At 38.3% G+C, this 8,865-nt stretch overlaps 1 long non-coding RNA gene across 1 annotated transcript; it reads left to right on the top strand.

Moving 5' to 3' along the window:
- Window positions 1–543: 543 nt before the first annotated feature.
- LOC115984074 lies at window positions 544–2,022 on the top strand. Its single transcript, XR_004090354.1, has 3 exons — window positions 544–619; window positions 875–1,057; window positions 1,728–2,022. It is a non-coding gene; the product is annotated as an uncharacterized LOC115984074 (long non-coding RNA).
- Window positions 2,023–8,865: the final 6,843 nt, after the last annotated feature.

Genomic DNA, 8,865 nt, shown 5'->3' with positions numbered 1-8,865 from the left:
TGATTTTTTTTTTTTTTGGCAGAGTGCCTAATTCTTCTTCGTACATAGAATTTCAGTAGTAGGGTTAGCCGGCCAATAACATGGCCTTTCCGAAATAAAACTGTATTGGTTTCTTTCTCTTGACAAGGAATTGTTATCTTTTCTCTTTATGCCACATTTTGTACCCAGCCTGCTGTCAGTACAGATTGTTTACTCCCCAATGAATTTTTTTATAAAATTTTCTTTTTTTCTTGACATTATTAATTTGATTTCATGGTTTTCTTCTTACTTTGTGACACTGTTAATAACACATGAAACTCCAGCCGTTGAGGTACTGTTTTCACTTAAACAAACCAATCATATTGATATGTGTTTCTTACCATATGATGTGATATATAGATCCTGCATATGGAAATTGGTTAAGTATTGGCTGTCACTGTCAACCTATGAATCTTTTTCTTAACAATTGAAAAAGAAAAAGAAATAAAGGATGTAGTTTTATGATCAATCTCCCCCTCCCTGTCTCTTTCCCCAAATATGGTAGGCCTCCATTGTCACTACAGTATTGGGTCTTGCTCTCACTTTCCATGCCTGCCATCATACCAGCTTATCGTCGTCCAAGAAGCTACTTCTTTTAGTGGTAAGACCTCTTGATTTTTTTTCATCAATGTTTCTGTTTTGTATCCTGTTCCATATGTACATATTTTCTTAGAAGAATCTAATTTCACCTTATGGATCAAAATAGTGCAATTATTTTGGTTGCTTCATTAAGTGCAAGTGAAGCACCCATCCTTCTACATCTCATTCATTCGTTGTATCATATTTTCCTTTATATATGATCATGGAAGAAGACTTCATTAATCATGCATATCATACAAATTTTTAATGTCTACAGGAAAAGGATAGACCATTGCCAAAGTTTGGTGAATGGGATGTCAATGACCCGGCCTCAGCTGAGGGGGTTCCCAATAATCGTCAACAAGGCTCGGAACGAGAAAAAGACGGTGGAAAGCCTGACTCACCACCAAAGGATGACTCAAAATATAACCACAGAGCAGTTCTTGGAAAGCCTCACTCTGTAAGTTGCAATCTTGCATATTTCTTATATTGGCTTCCATTCTGATTTGTTTAGAGCCTTGTTCAAATTTATGCTTTGAACCTTTTCATTTCACACAGCCATTCCTTGTTACTTCAATTGAGATCATAAAATATTATTCATCTTTTAGTTTGAACTTAGGGTTTTTCTGGGTAAGAAGCGGTAGAGAAAATGCTTTAATCCAATGTTTGAGGGCCTTGATTCCCAATAAAAGCAAGAGGTTTGTGTTAGGTTGACAAAATAAAATATTCAGAACCTTCATTATCAGAAGAATGTTCAAGTACTTACAACTGTTTTTGATCATATATCAGTATCAAAATCAAATTTACACTATAATTCACTATTTCCTGAGTTGAGGCCAAGACACTGTGATGTTTCTCAAAATATATGTTGAATTAATGAATACTGCTTGTTCAAATTTCATTTAGGTTTATATAATCAAATTTCATTTAGGTTTATAGCTCATATTGCCAAATGATTGATGTCCCAAATAATCCATATTCATGCCATTATTTGAGGCTGGTTAATGGTTATGAATGTCAATGAAGATATGAATGAGAAAAAATGTCTCAGAGTGTATCAATGGGACTAACATGTTGCTTTATAATGACATTTATTGGTTAATATATTGCTATCACTATGATGTTTACAGCAGAAGAAATGGTGTTGTTGCATACAATCTGCTTATGCAGAATCATGAGGCTGCCCTTAGCCTATAATTGCATGAAGAGGAAACCATTGTTTGATGATGCCCCAAAATGTATTCCAGAGGACTGGAGCTGTATACAGAAGCAATGATGGATCCTACTGGAATCTGTTTGTTGTGTCCTAAACGTGGTGATGAAATAATGATGTGCACTTAGAAAAGTTTAAAGAATAATGTTATATTATGTTCGGTATTCTGGGGTAATTACTGGGGTGCTTCTCTCCTTTATCTGAATTCAATGATTTGACCCCTCTATAGGTGACAATTTGTTTCTATATTGTTTTGAGTGGATTTGGTTTTCTTCTGGTAATTGCATATTTGTACCTAATGAGTCCTATTTCACTGATAAGAAATGATGGTTTGTCACTGAATCGATGTGAGTGCCTTACTAGATCCACATGGGTCTGGTAAGTTTGCTAGTCAAGTATCTGGGCAAAGAACTAGGTTGGCTTTACAACTAGCTGACGAGCAGCAGATATTTCTTTGAGAAGCAAAAATTTTAAACAGAACTTTGTTAACAATATTGAGCATAATGATGATTGTATGTCATCATCTGGTTCACTTGCCATATGGGATAAAGTGAGAAATGTGTTTGATAGGGGTATTTTGGACTAAGGTTCAATAATCCTAGACACACCATGCAAGGAAACTGATAGCGCCTATGGGTTTGTCAATCCCACAGAAGTGAAGGGAGGATCTAGAATGATGACATGAAAAGCGATGGAGCCACACTAAAACCTGACAAGATGAAAGGTTGACGGGTGAATGAAAGGCCGACAGAGTGGATGAAAAAGCCGATGGGTTCAGCATGGCATTGCTTGGTCCTTACGAATGTTCATATAAGGAAACATCTTGCATATCACGCAAGATGAACCTACTACTGATTTATATCTCCCTTATATGGAAAGACACCCTACAATCTCGGGAACCCTAGTACTAGATCTTCTTCATAAGGAAAAATCCCCACTTTCAAGGGATCTTGGTTCATCACTCGCCACTATATAAGCACCAGACCCTCTCTTTTATCAGGTACACAGAAAATCCCTAGTTCTCTCACTATAGATTCCTTAGAGGTTTCTCATTGATTGACTTGACTTTCAGAGGGTTGTTGGCCAGTACCACACTGGTGCCTTCTATTTGGTCCTACTGTTCTTATTCCACAGATACCCATTGGAGTGATTCGGAGCCTACAACTCACTAATGATTTCGGCACATCATCAATGTTGATTCTACTAAACATGTTCATGTTGATTGTATGGGTCATGTTATTGTATGTTGGCAATAATATTTTATGAGTTCAAAAAAAATCAAAGCTTATGTCATATTTTGTCTACAAGTTCTATAAATTGAAGACATAAGATTTCTCAAGAAACTATTGAAACTACTGCCTCAATACCTGGTTCAATTGCACTCGACTGATAGAGCATTAGTAAATCTTGATAGTACCTCAATACCTCTCAATCTATCGAGATTCAAGATTTTTTATTTAACGAGCAACGTTCTACTTTAAGTGGGATATATTTTATGGGTTTTTATAAACTTAGTTGGAGAACCTATTTAAACGCCCACTAAACCCCTATTTAAATAAGTGGTGGGGATAGAACACCAAAGATTTTTCATATTGAAACCCTAACCTCCACCTATTGAACCGGTTAGGTCATAAAACAAAATGAGATATTGGCACCAACAGTTGAAAATCTTATTCGTGTTTTGTGCAAAGTTGCTGCAAAAATCAACTACAACAATCAAAAGGGTTTCTATGATGTGTTAGTCACAAATAGGAGATTCGTGCAAAGGAGAAGTCATTTACAAGAAGCCAAGAAGTAGTCCAATTGGGGGATTGAAGTTGAACTTCCTTCTAAATCAGTAGGTTCTACTATAAGATGGTACTTCAGGATAGGATAAGATTCCTAACACTCATAACATCTACTCTTGTTAGAGGATTCTTTGGGAGTGTAGCTTGAAATTCACCAATTGGGTTTTTGCTTGCGAGAATTTTCTCTGTCTTGATCAAATCGCAGTTTCAAACTTATTTTCCATTTCACTTAATTTAGTTTGACAATTTGATTGTGCCTTAATTGGTTTTGTAGGTGATTTGATCTAATTAATCAACTTAGGTAATTGTATAATTTAACTAGGTCAATCAAGGTAGTTCTTGGTCCAAATTGGCATGGATTCTTTTGTGTAGACTAAAAGGTTAACTTCTTTTCCATTTGTCCTAGTGAATCCATGAACAATGATCCCAAAATGTTGGCAATGTGCAATTGATGTGTGATGGAACATGGAAGATTCCATATAAGTTGTTTAAAAAGGTGTTATTGCAGTGAGACTTTTTAATATCGTGCTGTTAATGCTGAAACAGACACCGTTGTTTAAAAAAGAAAAAAACAACTCATATATTAAGGGAAAAATTCTTCTAACAAACCGTGGTTGCTACATTATCCAAAACTAAAAAAGAAAAAAGTGAACAAACAATGGTTACATGATTGTAATTATACATCCAATAAATAAGCCACGAACAAATCTAAACCCTGGGTGTCCCAAGCTTCCTTTCAAACAAGCGCAAAAGGTGGACTTGGAGGAAGCTAGCCACAATGAAAGCTGTTGATTCAAACACTGCCTTATGTATTGCTATCTAGCTCATTGCATCATTAACCGCAACATTATATTGAAGAAGAACCACAAGTTTGTAGCTATTACATCACTAAGTACAAATTAAAAAGTCTTAACCAGAATGAACCCATCAGCTTTTTTTTTTCAAATAAAAAGAGTAAGCATTGTATGTTTGGAGCCTCAACTCCAACCACCAATAAGAAAATGAAATATATCTTTATAATATTCATTGCACATGACTCATTTGGTTGGTTGAATTAACGGAAGAATTACAAGGAAAATAAATCCAGAAAATAGCAGGGCAAAGATGTGCAAAAAATCTGAAGTTCATTAATATTAAATTTCCAGCATGAATAAGCAATATACTTTTCTGTCCATCCAAATTGTGTCACAAATAAGTCCCAATCAGTCAATTGAATCTTTTGGGCATAAATAAGTCATCTGTTGGGCTCATTTACATAAGTTATGTAATTGATGTTCTCATGAGATTACTATTTACTTGTAGATTTAGGGTTTGTTTGAGATCCTCTTATTTTGTTGAAACTGAAAACTTGTTGCTGAAAGTACTGTAAATAAAGGTAAATGTTAGTTGAAATAGTATAGTGAGACTCATGGATAGTACAAAAAAGTGCAGTGAGACCTATAAATAGTAGAAAAATAAGCTGAATACAAAAATAAGTTGGCAAAAAATAATCTAGCCAAACAGACACTTAGTAATCAACCATGCCTCTCAATTCTTGCCAAAAAAAAAAAAAAAATTAATACCTTTATTGTCAAAGCACATACGTTTTGTTTTGTATTTTTTTCCCCCTAATAATCAAAGCACATAAGTTACCTATGGAGAAAATTAATATTTGGGTTTTTTTTTTTTAATTTTTTAATACAAGATAGAAATTCTACTCTAGCCTAATCTAAGTGTATATGTGTGTAAAGCTCCCTTCTAGAAACTTGAATCTCGGCCCTTACCCCCCACACCCCACAAGCACTCTATTGATCATCACACTAAGGGTGAGCGGTGGTTAATATTTGGGTTTCTTAATAACATTTAAACCGGGCATCTTCTACCCTAGAAATATATAAATAAACATTAAATAAGATAATGGCTAGCGTTAAGGGATTTGGAAATAACAATTAAGTGGAGAGAGAGGAAACATTCGATAGGGGAGGGGGGATAGGGGAGGGAAACGACAATTTAATAAATGAGCTCTTTAGTGTTTTCCCAACAGTTTTCACGTAAATTTTTTTTCCCCACCTATTTATGAACACAATCTCTGTCATTCTACAACTCAAGACAACTAACACTTGTCATTTGAAGAACTTCAGGAGCAAGTCTTAATGGAAGGCTACAAGCAATTTGTGGTGAAGGTTTTTATGATTGTATTGATGGTATTCTTAGCTTTTATTGGACGCACACAAGGGATGATTTGTTGTTTTCGTGACCCTTGTTGCTGTCAATTTTGTTCCGACGGAGGCCATTTCCAATACCATCATATCCCTCATGGCATTGGCCTTCCCACAAACACCCCTATTGAAACTGGCCTTCCCCCAAATAGCCCTATTGAAATTGGCAAAAACATATAAAATGTATTAGTGAATTGCCAAAAAACATATAAAATGTATTTGTGAAGTATGCAATAACATATACAATGAATGAGTAAAGTGTATATATATATATATTCAACGTTAAAAAAATAAATAAATAAAAGCTCAACAATTGTCGACATGGCAAACATCTCAAATAAGGAATTTTAGTGCTCCAACTTAGCAAAAATAACAATTGGAATTAAATGAAACTTGTCTTTATTTTAAAGCATTATTATTATTGTGGGGCCCAATAATTTAAGGACCAAGCCCAATCGCTCCTGGAAAATCCGAAGGCCCAATCCGAGGAGAGCTATGGCCCAGGCTCTACATTACCGAGCACAAAACAACTTTGGAAGGTAGCCGAGGACAGTTTAGTCCTCGGCAGATCCAGAACCCCATCGTAATTAAGGGGTAAAACTGGTATAGGGACGAATTTGTAAGGAGATCCAAAATATCTTGGAGAAGTTACCCTTACTACCCTTCCAGATAAGACCCAACACATGACAGAGCCGTACTCTGCAGCCTTATCAACCATTCCCAACAATTCTGGGATTAGACGGATGGGACAAGTATCCGTCTTGCAAAGATTGACCCTACACGTGGACGAAGGACAATTAATGCAGAGGAGTATAAAAGAAGAAAGTAAGTAAATCTAAAGGGATCCAATCCCACATCCGAAAAAGAAAGACTATATGGGGGAGAATCTCTTAAGAACACCGGACCTCACTGAAGAAAGTCCGTCGTCGGATAACCGGGATAAGGCCTCAATGGTCCTCGGATCGACTCCGAGGAATCCCATCCCATAGGGTGCGATGCCTTAGGGCTTAAATGTTCAAGCCCAACTCCTTTTCTACATGAATTCCTCTAAAACCAGGATCGGGCACCACCCCGTGACCAACAGCTAGCTTTTCAAGCCCACTCTCTACAAATCATATTATGAGGGATCTTTCATGCGTGAGCCCAACGTCCTTATTGGGCCACCAAAGAATCGTGTCCTTACAATTGGCGCCGTCTGTGGGAAAGCTTGCGCGTTGGCGCAGGTGGCGGTGGAGTCAGCTCTCTAGCAAGCAGAAATTTCTGGGATTTCCCCCGTCTCCGGCGACATATAGTTGTTGCTCCGACGTAAGCTTCTGCTAGGGGCTACGCCTCGCAGTGCTAAGGGCGCGGGCGTCTCTAGGGGCTTCCAACCTCAGGCCAACTGTCCCCGCCTTGGTGTAGGGGCTGGTGGTTGAAAAATAAAACAAATAAAAGAAATCTTACAAGTTTTGGACAGAACCAAGGCCTTACATGGTCCACGGACTCAAGCCTATGGGGAAACCAAGTACATAAAAGAAATCTTACAAGTTTTGGACAGAACCAAGGCCTTGCATGGTCCTCGGACTCAAGCCTATGGGGAAACCAAGTACATAAAAGAAATCTTACAAGTTTTGGACAGAACCAAGGCCTTGCATGGTCCTCGAACTCAAGCCTATGGGGAAACCAAGTACATAAAAGAAATCTTACAAGTTTTGGACAGAACCAAGGCCTTGCATGGTCCTCGGACTCAAGCCTATGGGGGAAGAAGGAAATCTTACAAGTTTTGGACAGAACCAAGGCCTTGCATGGTCCTCGGACTCAAGCCTATGGGGAAACCAAGTATAAAAGGTTTTGGACAGAACCAAGGCCTTGCATGGTCCTCGGACTCAAGCCTATGGGGAAACCAAGTACAAAAAGAAATCTTACAAGTTTTGGACAGAACCAAGGCCTTGCATGGTCCTCGGACTCAAGCCTATGGGGAAACCAAGTACATAAAAAAATCTTACAAGTTTTGGACAGAACCAAGGCCTTGCATGGTCCTCGGACTCAAGCCTATGGGGAAACCAAGTACATAAAAGAAATCTTACAAGTTTTGGACAGAACCAAGGCCTTGCATGGTCCTCGGACTCAAGCCTATGGGGAAACCAAGTACATAAAAAAATCTTACAAGTTTTGGACAGAACCAAGGCCTTGCATGGTCCTCGAACTCAAGCCTATGGGGAAACCAAGTACATAAAAGAAATCTTACAAGTTTTGGACAGAACCAAGGCCTTGCATGGTCCTCGGACTCAAGCCTATGGGGAAACCAAGTACATAAAAGAAATCTTACAAGTTTTGGACAGAACCAAGGCCTTGCATGGTCCTCGGACTCAAGCCTATGGGGAAACCAAGTACATAAAAGAAATCTTACAAGTTTTGGACAGAACCAAGGCCTTGCATGGTCCTCGGACTCAAGCCTATGGGGAAACCAAGTACATAAAAGAAATCTTACAAGTTTTGGACAGAACCAAGGCCTTGCATGGTCCTCGGACTCAAGCCTATGGGGAAACCAAGTACATAAAAGAAATCTCACAAGTTTTGGACAGAACCAAGGCCTTGCATGGTCCACGGACTCGCCTATGGGGAAACCAAGTGCAAAAAAGAAAAATCACAAGTTTTGGGCAGAACCAAGGCCTTGCATGGTCCAAGTGTGGGGAAACACAAAAATAAAAACTGTTACTTGAGCATTAAAATCCATCCGAAGAGAACTTCTCGTTAACAGTTGGGTCAATCCTTTAATTGCACGGGTTCCACGGTCTACCCTCAAATCCCTAGTGCCAAAAGGGCTGATACGATACGGCACAGTATGTTACCCCAAGGGCACGATCCAAGTCCGTCGCTGCTCGGCTGCTCTCTCGGATATTCGTCTAGCGTGCATCACGCAACGCTCAGCAGCTATCTCGGTTAGTTCCATGAATTCAATCTATTGAGGATTACCATTGTTATACTTGATAATATTTGCGAGTTTAAACTAATAAGGGTTTGTATTAAAGTGTTCTTCCGCCCAGAGTATTGTTAAAGGCAGGCTTAGACTTAATATTCAGACCCAAAG

Source organism: Quercus lobata, chromosome 4 (assembly GCF_001633185.2).
Source record: "Quercus lobata isolate SW786 chromosome 4, ValleyOak3.0 Primary Assembly, whole genome shotgun sequence".
Classification (NCBI taxonomy): domain Eukaryota; kingdom Viridiplantae; phylum Streptophyta; class Magnoliopsida; order Fagales; family Fagaceae; genus Quercus; species Quercus lobata.
The sequence above is the reverse complement of the archived record's forward strand: the minus strand, read 5'-3'. Positions and strand labels throughout refer to the sequence as shown.